The 12,517-nt window shown below is 43.1% G+C and overlaps 1 protein-coding gene and 1 long non-coding RNA gene across 5 annotated transcripts in view; one reads left to right on the top strand and one right to left on the bottom strand.

Moving 5' to 3' along the window:
* The window catches only part of LOC137128809 (uncharacterized), a 42,075-nt gene extending 35,136 nt beyond the window's left edge, over positions 1 to 6,939 (bottom strand). Inside the window, exons 1-2 of the long non-coding RNA XR_010914647.1 lie at positions 6,605 to 6,939; positions 1,808 to 1,894 (exon numbers count right to left, since the gene is read on the bottom strand). This is a non-coding gene — a long non-coding RNA (uncharacterized lncRNA). The remainder of the gene's footprint in view (positions 1 to 1,807; positions 1,895 to 6,604) is intronic.
* Positions 1 to 12,517, top strand: part of si:ch211-137a8.4 (cylicin-2) — a 28,719-nt gene that overhangs the window by 5,957 nt on the left and 10,245 nt on the right. The window lies entirely within an intron of this gene.

The raw sequence follows: 12,517 nt of genomic DNA, 5'->3' as shown, positions 1-12,517 counted from the left end.
TTAAAACCTGGATCCAGACTAAGAGATGATGTGCTGTGATAAAATGTGGAACCCTGGGCAGCAGAAATCAGAAGTTAATGCTTGGGGATGTATAAAAGGTGGATTATCTGACATGTCACCCGCTTCTTGCAGAATTTAAATCTCTGCAGAAAAAGTTAATTATTGGTGCCGGATGTGATAAAATGCTCACCAACGTAGCGTTGAAGTAGTTTCCCTACAAATATCCACTTGTAGAGAATGAAGCCCAGTCAGTTTAGGCAGCTCACCGCCTCTGCTGTGATGGGGAAGGGACTGAAAGCATGAGACACAACGTGTTCATCTTCACCACCAATATTCTTTACAGTCTCTGCACTAAGGGACTGAGACCTGTTTGCACCATGTTTGACAGTTGCAGAGTAATAGCAAGGACATAGTTGGGATTAAGGTGGATTTTTGTTTTGGAAACTGAAAATGTCGGAGGATCACTCAGCACGAGGATTCGGTGCGATATGATGCTTCTCTGTTTCCTGTCGCCCACAGTTTCGGTCATCCAGCCAATTCCAAACTGCTTTTTATTTTTAGTTTAGAAATTCTTCCTGCAGCTTCAGCCAATCAGAAATGAGCTGGAAAAGTCAAACATCTGAACTGGTTTGGAAGCTTAACAATAACGTTTGATGTTGAAGAAGAATTTTATTTATTGCAAGCTTCATTCTGCTAAAATCAGATAACGGCAGTTTATTAGCTTCTTGTGCCTTAGTCTCATTACAATTATGTACATTTTAGTTATAAATTCGGTTCAGTTGTGTTTTGAATCTGGAAAAATAGCAACCTCCAGCAGACGTCAGCTATTAGTGAAGAATCTGCCGCAGCAGATGTCCCAGCTCCCACATGTTCATTGTTATAACGGTGGAATCAGCTGTGGGATTTCTCAGTTAAGCCTAGATGATACATAGTACAATACGAACTAATCCACACCTGAACACTGATCCATCAACAGTTGGTAAAAACATCATTATAAGATTGACACTATTTTGGCTGCTGGACGGATGAATTCTGCAGCTTGTAACTTCTTTATCAGCAGCTGAGTCAATAATGAAAATTGTCGTCAGCCCAGTTGCAGCAGAAAAACAAAAAAAAAATAAAAACTCAGGCGATAAATTCTGTGCTTTCCACTTTTGCTTGTTGGGATGAATAAAGTGCTCGTACTGTGTAACTGCTCCGGGACAGGATAAACTCAGTGACCTTAGGTGGGGTGGCGGCGTAGCTGCACGGCAAACGCTGAACAACCACCACAGAGGCTGGATTTCTCTAGGTTTCGTTGAATGCTGACCATTTTCAGTATCCAAGTAATTCAAAGTCTTGCAGAGTGCTCAGAGGCTCTCTGCGAACAAGAGCTCCACTAGGACACCTGCAGGCGATCCCATGACAGCAAGGCTTAAACACTCAACCCTTTTTTTATTTTGGGCATCTTCACATTATTAGATCGGTAGAGTGAAGTTTGGAGACTGCAAACCTGAGGGAAGACATGAGGCATGACATGCAGCAAAGCACTGGAACCCATGATGGCACAGCCACATGATCCGTCAGCGAACTCCCACTGAACCCAGGTTTGAACCCAGATACGACTTTGCCTGAAAATTATGACCTGACCTCTGTTGCATGTTCAGTTGGCAACAAAGGAGAAAACTTTCGATTACTGTAACATCAGAGTGAAAGTGAAATCGGTGCCGTTCAAGTGGAAGTGGGGGTATAAATGCAAGTTCACTGCAGGCTTTGCATTTTCCTGCTTTCACATTCAATAGGCCTTGACAAAAGACGTAGCTCTCACCTGCGCAGGTTGTGCTGGATGTCCAGGTTAGGGCCTCACAATCCGCAGCCATACAGCCATGTCCACACAGACAGAAGGGCCATTTCTCTGTAAATGAAACCAAACAAGTTATTCTTCTCAAAGTGGAATAAAGAGCTAAATGTAACAAAGTCCTGAAACTCCGAATCCTTAGGAGCTTTGTGGGGAAAATTCATTGACTGAAACCAGGCTTTTCCCATGTTTGTGCACGTGTGCATGTGATTGAGAAATACATGTTCAGTGAGAGAGCGAGTGGTGAATATGCAGGTGAGAGCAATGCGCAGATGTGTTTGTCGGCCAGTTTACTGGCAGTTGTGAGTTGTAGATAAATTGATAAACCGGCAACGAGAGCAGCAGAAGCTGGCGACGCGTCGTCCTGCTCTCGCTGTGCCTCCACCAGATCTCTTCCTACACTTTCAAACCTGTGTGAGAGCTTTGCGTGCAGTCCCCACTGATCCCGCTGATGGAGTTAACAGGCTTAAATCAAGTGTCGTGTAATTTGAAACTTTATTGCGCCCTGCAGGGAAATCCTCTTTCTCCTGACCCTCTGCTCTCAGAGGTCAAAGGTGAAGGTCAACAGCAGGTTAGGAGCTGGCTGAAGGACAGGTTCTGTAAGGTTACATAACCATCACAGTCTGAGATTGGAATTAACCAGTGGCAGCTACAGGCTGCTGTCACAAGAAAATGAACGGTGGATTCCAAGCGCTTTTACACGAACTGGATAGTGATTTTTTTCCCGATAGCCAACTTCCCCTATCCATGACAGGCTGTTAGCCAAGAAGCTCTCGCAGTTTCCTGTGAGTTTAATTCTTTTGACAGGGTCTGGTTTGGTCGCCTCAGCCTGTGCTTCGGCCTGAGATTTCATGGCCCTGGGCTCTTTTTACACTGGCGGATCTTTACATCGCTGTTGAGAAACAGCACTTCTGACGGCTGTGCGTCTAGAAACAATGCTGGAAAGCATGTCGGCAACAATCAGCCGTCATGTCACCACAGCTGCCTATATTTAGCAGGTATATGTGTATTTAGATGGTGATTTTCTATTCAGATTTGATCTGTTTAAAAATACATTATAAAAGAAGACGAGGCAGGTTTGCAGATCTGCGACTTTGAACTCATGCTGTTGTTGAACACACTAAACTGTGTAGTTACATTTCTGGATGGTGCACATCAGGTATAGGGAAGGAGAACTATCACCTAAACTCAAAGCATGATACTCAAGTATTAATCAAGCTTTTGTTCAACGTTAGTATGTGGATTTCGACTAAACACACAGTATAGCTGGTGATTCTGCAGACATCTAACTATGAAGTAACATGTGAAATCTTTGATTTGCTGGTGGCAGACACTAGAGTCTTAAATACCTGCAGTAAATTATCCATCGAATAGATGCGGACTGACTGGTAAACTACATTAGAATGGACTCATCCATGTTTCTACTGCTTACTGATATGAGACAGTCAATGCTTCATAAGTTAATAACCATAGCGACAATAATAACTAAAGGAAAAAAGGAATTTAGAATTGGTTAAAAACTACAGTTCTTTCTAAAAGATCTGTCTTTTTGTGTGCTGGTATGTTCAGTCACATTTAGCTGCAACACAGAAATTCTTCCCCACTTGAAAACCAGCAACAAGCAGCACACAGAAATCTTGCTCACCTTTTTTTGGCTGCACAGGGAACAGTTGAAAATAAATGGACCCTCGCAGTGTTGCACATGAAAGCCTTTTCACAGCTCCCCCTCCCACCCCCGCTCCTGATGTAAAACTACGACAGCAGGGATAATTAGAGAATTGTATTTTGAAAATATAGGCCTGCATGTTAATGAGGGCACAACGCCGAATGGAGAAAGGGAAAAAAAAAGGAACAATTCAGCTCAAACAAATCTTCCTGTCTGGATTAAAAGCAGATCACACACACTGTTACAGTAAGTCTCTGCAGGGCCGTGACATCTGCAGTAATGGAATAACAGCAATACAGCAGCTTATTCACCCAGTAAAGGACGATCACAGAGAACAACGCAGGATTTACTAGGGTTGCAGATATTTCTTCCTCTACGTGTTTAGGGTTGCAACTAACGATTGCATTATTTTGTTCTTTCAACGCTCCAAAATCCATTTATATTTGTTTTACTGTCGTGGAAATCCAAAAAACTGCCGAGACAAATTACATTCAAGAACCCCGAGGAAGAGGATTGTGACATATTTACAAAGTGAAGGACAGGTTCACACAGTTGGAAGTATCAAAGCAACACTGAAAGTGGTTTTAGGTGCTGCAATCAGTGCTCCTGTTTCATACAGGCCTCGAACAGAGAGAAAGGGTCCAAAAGATGCTTCGATTGCAAAAAAATAACAACACTTTCTAACTGTGGAAAACTGCATTAAGAAGTTTGAGGCCGACTGACTGGCCGATTATGAATGTATTAATGATAGTTGGGTGAGAACACTGAGGACTGGTATCAATGACCGATCATGTCACAACTGAGGCAGGTCTACAGTAATTGCCGCTGTATCTGAATGTACCGTTTTTTATAAAGTTATTTTCCTATAGGAAAATGAAACGTGGCTTTACGGCCACGATTCTGCTGCTTCTTTCGCAATCGTTTATCCACAAAAAAATCTGTTTCCAGTTGCTGTTTTGGCAAAAGAACATGTGAGAATTTGGGGGGTGTGTCTGTCTTCAGGACGTCCACTCATTCCTGACCAGTCAATAGTGTGTTGCCCCCAGTTTACTGAGTCATTAGGTGTCAGACTGTCAGAGATTAGAAATCTGTGATAGTTGGTGAAAAAGTTGGTTTATGTGTGAACTGTCCAGTCTTTGGATGTCTTCAGGGGAGTCCACAGCTTCAGCAAATATGAGGGTCCAAGCCTACAAACTGGTTAAATGTAGTCGACATGATCCACAGTTTCAGCCCGTTTGAAATAAACTAAATTCTCTCTTCTATCGGTGTGTTTCCAAAAGGGAATACGAACAAGACTAAGAGTATAACTGGTCTGTACCTGCTTTTCAGCTCAGAAAAGGGAAAAAAATGCAGTAAAAAAAGTCAAAAATATCCTAAAGTTGTGGAAAACGGGAGCTTTTGCTTGTTCTGGCCAATATCCAGAGGAGAGGACTTTCTGGGCTCAGTCACCTTCAACATGTGTTTCGTGGCTCTGCTGCTATGAAAACACTGAAGGCATTTGTTATTGGCTCGGCCTGATCTGAATCACATACAAATGCAGTGTTAATAGGGTTTTGTGGTGCTGTTTTAAACTGGTTAGTAGCTTTGACAAGCTTGGAGTTAACTGAGGGTCTTCCAGCTTCTGGCTGTCCCTCAATTAATAGCAGAAATATTGTTTTATAGTATCCTTTGCCTTCAATTTAAGATTTACAGGCTGATTATTTTAATCATTAATTCAAATAAAGGCCTCTCTGTGCCACCCAGTGTTTCTGACACTTTAGGATGTGACCTTTCTGATGAATCATTCACATATTCAGTGTGATCTAGGAGCTACAGCGGTTTGTTGCTCTAAAGTGGGGGCAGTTAGAGGTGAAATTGTTTGTGTGAAAACACTGATTTGAAGAAAAATGTTGCAAAAATGTGCAAAAACAAGCCTCCCGTTAAAACAATGCATTCAGTAAACTGCGCCCACACAAACACTTGTAGAACATGCAACAACGTGCTGAAGCTTCACATTTTTGCCCCTAATCACATCAAGTAAGAGGCTCTCTGTCTGTGGTCAGTATGAACAGGAGGAATTGTTACAGCAGCCAAACCAGACTCTCCTGCCTGCCTGTGTCCAAGAACGTCCATCTCTGGATCCACATCAGTGAATACGTGAGAAAACACCAGGCGATTTATAACAAAAAAGCCACAAAGAGGGAGAATCTCCGATAGCAACACACAGCCAGTAGTGACAGACTGAGGGACGTATCATCCTGTGGGCCAGATCCAGTTTAAATTGGCTGCTCTCCTATAGCTCTAGATTAGACCTGGACTTAATACCTCACACCAACGGGCCTGCCCACTCCCTCTGAGGGCAGCCTGCTGCTTTATCCACCGTGACAACAAACAGCAGCAACAACAGTTTATCTGGATGAAGCTCGCTGAAGCAGATCACACCTCACTCGGTTCCATGTCTACGTTTCAAAGCCCAGTCTGCACGTCTGAGAGCGGACGAAGCATAAATGCAGAAAATGTTCGTAGTGGCTCCGGTTCCAGCTTATGTAACAATCACATTTGGTGTTTTTCCTTAATTTCACAGTGAACTCTATGTTTGTTTGGACTGATAGTTGGATAATTCATAATTATGATCCCATTCAACTATACTGCAACTGTGGCTTGATATCTTCATAACCATTTCCTTTAAAACCTACAATAGCTAGTCTGCAAAATTTCTCAAAGATTTTTAAGAACATATCAGCAAATATTCAGCCTGAAACTCACTGGATAACATGCAGCAAAATAATCTGTTTCCTCTGATTAAATTGCTGAAATGATAAATCAATGGCCAAAAGACTACTACTACTACTACTACTCAACTAATTGTTCCAATATTAATATTAAACAACTGGATGACAGTTGGAAAAAATATCATCCAAACATTAGATATGCAAAATAATTGCTAAAGACACAGGGGATTATGAAATGGAGGTTACCGAATTTTCACGGGATATATTACCGTGAACTCCAACAACTGCTGAGGACATAAAGTCCACATGTTCAGATCAAATCAATTCTTGATAATAAACATACACAGACTCATTTTAACACACATTTCCACTTAAGAAACACAGCCTTACCTATTGACCACACTTGTTCTTTGTCTGGAGAATCAGGTGTGTGTGACCTGATTCAATCAAATGCTGCTGATTGGTGCAGAGCGGCCAATCAGGAGCCTGGTTTATAAAGAACCCTTGTTTTGCTTTGATCTGATTGGCTCACTGTCAGACTGCGTACCGGGGCCTGCAGGGACAAACTTCACAGCAGGCAAGAAACTGAATTTCAATCAGGCATTTAGAGCAGCATCTGCGTTTTGATTTGATCCTCATCTTGTTTCGTTTGGGGGGCAGGTGGGAGGTTTTGGGCTCGATCTACTGAAGGCTTCATCTCTGCCCTGGTAAAGAAGGTGTGGACTGACTGAAGATACAATGAACTCATAAACCTTGTTCATGGGTACTTTGACAGATATCAAACGGAGACAGCAAGTGCATGAAGTTGAGTCCTCCAGCACGTGGAGGATCTAACAGGTGTTGTTGGAGGATCTGTGGGTCTGAGAGCAGATTTCTCCTGATTATTTTGCAGGCAGTGTGGCTTCAAGCCAAGGAGTGATTGATTAGATTGTTATAGTGACTTGGATCTGGGGTTTTGTTGTGCAGCTATGAATATAAAGGACGCTATCAATTTCTTCAGCAATGTTTTCAGCATCTGGACACTCAATTTATCCTAAAAGACTCCAGTCTTTGGGTGTAGCAGAAAGGTGCATTTTTGTTCAGAACATTTGATCCCTGCCCTCCTGGCTCAGCAAACTCACTCCCAGTGTTCAAAAAACTGCTGAAAGCAGAACTCTTCCGCACCTTCCTTTGCACTTAAATGTGCTATATATTTAAAACAAAAACTTCCGTTCTGCTCTTTCTCGCACGTGCATCTCAGGAAATCTAAACCCTTTTCTGATAGGACTTTGCATTGATGTTTTCTCCTTGACTTAGATTCTTGCTGCCTTGAACCTCACTTGTAAGTCGCTTTGGTTAAAAGCGTCTGCTAAATGACTAAATGTAAAGGAAAAGTCTGCAGCTGCATCCTTCTGTCTCCCAAATACTTTAGTCCTTTACACACTTGGAATCCAAGAAGCTGCAGCCAAAACAAACTTTTAACTTTTCAAATACAGACAACTGACAAACCTGTTGTCTTCAGATGTGTTCACACAACATCTGGGGCATTTGAAGCTCACTGAGATCTTTAGACAATCTGAAAATGTGTGTGGGATTTCCTCCTGTTATCTGTGTTGTGCTAATTAAATGCTTTGGTCACATTTCTCTCTTCACTTTCCGGGTTCTGACCTTATTAAAAACCACTATAAACCGTACAAATGGATGCGACTCTCACTCGTGTTGGTCTGGACATGGTTTCCGCTCCGCTGAGCCTTTGTCTGCGAGGTCAGGTTCAATTCCCGCAGCCGCTCGCCGAGGCTTGCTGTTGTGTCCCGGAGCACCACGGCAGCTCTTTATCACCGTAACTCCACCAGCTTTGTGACTGAAATGGTAAAGTGTGAACACTCTGTCTGGAGTGGTTTCTCCTGCAGGCCTTATTTCATTAAACGTGACTGATGGTTTTTATTACAAAGGGCTGCAGAGTCCTGGTGTTCACGGTTTAATAATTCTAAAGTATAACTCCATATATCACCTGAAATGTCACCTTCCATACATTAAGGCTCTTGTATCAACTGGAATGAATGAAACTTTCTCCTGTTTTTCCCAAGAATGAAACTTAGTTTTTGTTACGGTTTCATTCAAAAGCTGATTACATTTGCTGCAAAAAGATAAGAGCCTGCACATTTGGGGACATACTGTTGGATTGCAGTTACTGATGTATGTCTTAAACAGACTGACACCAATAATGTATTTCCCAGGAAGAAGGGAAATGTTTGCCCTATCAAAGAGAACAAAGAGGAGGGATTAAACACACAGGGGGGCCACATTTTTGAATGTGAAGCCACCCATAGCTTGTCCCCCACATTGTAGCTTCCTCTTGATCTAAACATGCATCTGATCTGACTGTAACTGTTTGCATTGTCTGATTGCATCCAAATGCAGCCATAACCTGAACTACTGGACTCTCTTTATCTACGTTATTAGTCAAACAGTGCCATATTGTTTCATCTTCCTGTTTGCCCTCACTGTGCTGCAGCATCGTGTGAGTGCCTCCCTTGGTGAAATGTTATCTCACCTTCACCTGGTGGTTTGGGCAGGAACGAGACACATTTCTGCATTCAAGTCCGGAAACAATGGCACACGTGCACCTCAGAGGGGTGGCAAACCTGCGCTGTGTGTTTTTGTGTGTTAATGCAGCAGTTGATGGCAGGAAGGTGTAAAGAGGACGACTATTATCACAGTGTGAAGTGGGAAACGGTGATTGGCCACTCTGCCGCCTCCCTGTTGACCCCCATTATAGCAGCATTAACAGGCATCCTGGGGGATTAGATTGTCACTAGAGAGTGAAAACACATGGAGCTGGAAAAGTACCCAGGAGGCAGTGAAGGCTACGACATAATGACAAAGTTACCTGATATCAAAAAGGGCCCAACTTTCTAACTGTGAAGAGACATGAGTGACAACCTGTTGGAAAGAAACTATAAGTCCTGGGTTTTATATGTGTACAGTGCTGATTTGCAGCGGATGTGGCCTCATCGAGCGGCAGGTTCTCCTCCTGCAGTAGGACTGCTGGTAGCACACAGAGGTCAGACTGGAGAAGCTCGGGATTCGATCAGCAATTCTTGACCTCAGCCTCTGAGTTGCTCCAACGGCTCGAACAGAAACTCAAATCAGCTTGTGGCTGTAATGGTGCAGTCACATGTGCAAAATCCAAAAAGGCAGTCGGTGTCTTGTGTCTCACTCAAGCTGTTGTGTTGTACATGCACTGACTGTTATTAGCATGGAGAGATGTGATTGGACTTTTGTGGGCTTCTTTGCTTTTGTTGTTCTCAACTCCTTCTCCTCTTTGCAGCTGCATTGGGGAATGTTTTAACCATTTTGTACTCAGGATAGTTCCAGTGGGAGCAGCCTCTCTTTTATAGGAACAGCCCTGCTCACATTTGTTTCTAGAAGCTGCCCAGTAGAACCACTTTGACCTGCTGGTCACGGAGCAGCTCCACTGGAGCAGCAGGGGTTAATTTTGCATTCGCACATGTGGATACAAAGTAGATGGATGTAATTTACATACGTGCTCTGCAGTTGTGCACTGAAAATGGCAACGGCTGCACACATCCTTCCTGTATTTATGACCTCTGCCCCAAATGATGCATTAACCATCCAGTGCTACTTTGGCTGGGATTTTGTCACCATACAGACACTAAACTTAACAATGAATCTCCTGTGCTCACTTGTTGTGTCCGTCTGCAGCCTGCACCTGCGATAGCCTTCATTAGACAGTGACCGGTTGTTTTTTGATGATTTATTATTTTCTATGTGAACAGCACGAACAGTAACAAGCAGCTGTCCCGACATGGATTTCAGGGGGATTTGTGCCCCTTTTTTTTAGATGCTATGATGTTTGCTCCGTCTTTGTAAGCCAGTTTAGGATTATTAAAATTGAAGGAGTGCATAGGAACTGTAGAGTTTTTTAAAAGGTCAGAGGATCAGAGCAAATCCACGTTGTGCCACTATAAATGAGATTGAGTATCTATTACAATAAACCAGACTGTGACCTTTCACAATAAGTATTCTATCCCAGGATGCCTTCTGTGGTCTCCACAGTTCTGCAGGGTACAGGAACCCTGATGACTCACTCCACCCACATCTGCAACAGCTGTAATGCAGCCTCAGGTGGCACAAATGTTTGATCGGCAGTAATCTATGATTTTTGCTTTCTGATAAGATTTTTTTTTTTTTTTTAAATTTGGGACACTGGAGCACAGTGTCAGACAGACTGAAAGGTCATAAACAGGACGTCAGCAATGAAAACACAACATGCAGACTGACAGACAGGAGGAAACAGAAGCACAAAGGAAAGAGAGGAAAAATGAGAGAGAAGCATCGCGTGCAAAACAACAAGAATGACCCAAAGCCAAAAAAGATGTCGAGAAAGGACGACGGGGAAAATGAAAAGGAGCAAGAGGACAGACAGAAAAGAGATGGAGGAATGACACAAAGAGGGTAATAAACACAATGATAGAGAGACAGAGACTGGGAAAGTGACAAAGAGAAGAAGTGGGGGAAAAGACAGACTGAGGAAAGAAAGGTGTAAAGGAGGCAGAGAGACGGGTGGACAGAGACAGACAGAGGTAAGGAAGGCAAATAAGGAAGTGAGAGGGAGACAGACAGTGACGGATGGAGGTGAAGAATGAAAGGAAGAGAGAGACACTTTACAATCAGCTCGTCTGCAGCATTCCTCCCATCCTGAACCCCCTCCCTACCTCCCTCCCTCCATTTTGTCGTCGTCCTCTGTCTGATGCTGTTCCAGCACCCCAGATCTTCAGCCTCACATCCAACACGCCGATACTCCTCTTCAGCTGCTGCTGCTGATGCGTAATCAGGCATTAACAAAAACAAAATGAAGAAATGGAAACAAAAGACAGAGCATCTCCATCTTGTGTAGCTGAATGTGCCTCAAACATGCAGGTAGAAAGTGAAGCTCACATTTGTTTATTATCAAACCATCAGTTTAAAGCTGATTGATTAATCTCCACATCCTGACTGAGACGATCGGTCACCTGGATGGTCTAGACTACATTTTTCATCACCCCACTGCTTCCTGTGCACACACTTTACTCCCAGAAAGCTTCGTCTGAATCCACACGTGCACAGAATCCTGGCTTTAAAGACGAGAGTGCTCTTAAAAAGAATCACAACATAAGGTAAATGGTTGACAGGCGTGAGAGGAGGCGGGTTGAGACCCTAGACCATCTCAGACTGCAGGTCTGAGGTGGACTGAGCGTCTGCAGAATTTAGGATCAGTTCAGAAACCGCAAACAGCTCAGAAGGTCAAAAACTAGAATAGAGGATAGAAAAAACAAATGTAGTGTTCTGTAATCGACAGAGTCTGAACAAACGTTTGTCGTCTGTTGCAACTACAAACACAAAGTAATGAGTTGAACATGTTGAGCCAGAGATAAATTATTCAAGTACAGCAGGAAAAATCAAACAGAAAGTGCAGAAAGCGTAAAATGCCGTATGTGTGTGATGGTGTCACTGAGACTACTGTGTACATTTACTGCGCCTGCTGAACGTCACTTAGATTCTATTACTTTTATTCATTGAAAGCTGAAAGATATTCCATCTCTCTCTGCCCCCAACTTCCTCTCTGGCCATCTGATAGCTGCAACGCTCGTAATGTCATGTTGACCTGCCGGATAGTTAAACTCTGTTAAGCTGTTTCTCATAACCTGAATCTCTGGACTATCAAACATGTAGCACTGAACAGGTGATTGTCAGCTCGAAAACGTTCTCATCCATTGGAAATGCAAAGTTTGGTTTAGGCCAGTTGGTGACAGTTAGGACATGCAGGAGGCGGGGCATGATGCACGAGGTGCCATGTGGAATTCAATTCCATTCAACTTTATTCATTAGCACCAATTTACAACAAAGTCATCTCAGGGCACTTTACAGAATAAAGTCAATACTATAAAGATGTATAGAGAAAACCCAACGACTCCCCCTTGAACAAGCCCTCAGCAACAGTGGAGAGCAAAAACTCCCTTTAACCGAAGAAACCTCCAGCAGAACCAGGCTCAGGGTGAGCGGCATCTGCCTTGACTGCCATGAAATCATAATTTTGCAGCACAACAAAGAGTCTGTTTTCAGGGTCGGCTCGTGTTGTAAGAGGTTCTGGAGTCTCATCATCTTTCCAATTTTCGTTTGCATGTAAATGACTCCTCCTTTTTACACCCAAACATTTGTATTCTTCTCCTTTTGCACCCGTTGCATCATAGAAGAGGTCTTAAAGGGGCTCTACTAGACATTACACAGACTGTATCCGCGGGCTGTCAGGGTAAAGTAAAT

The sequence above is a fragment of the Channa argus genome, chromosome 6 (assembly GCF_033026475.1).
Source record: "Channa argus isolate prfri chromosome 6, Channa argus male v1.0, whole genome shotgun sequence".
Lineage (NCBI taxonomy): Eukaryota > Metazoa > Chordata > Actinopteri > Anabantiformes > Channidae > Channa > Channa argus.
The sequence above is the reverse complement of the archived record's forward strand: the minus strand, read 5'-3'. Positions and strand labels throughout refer to the sequence as shown.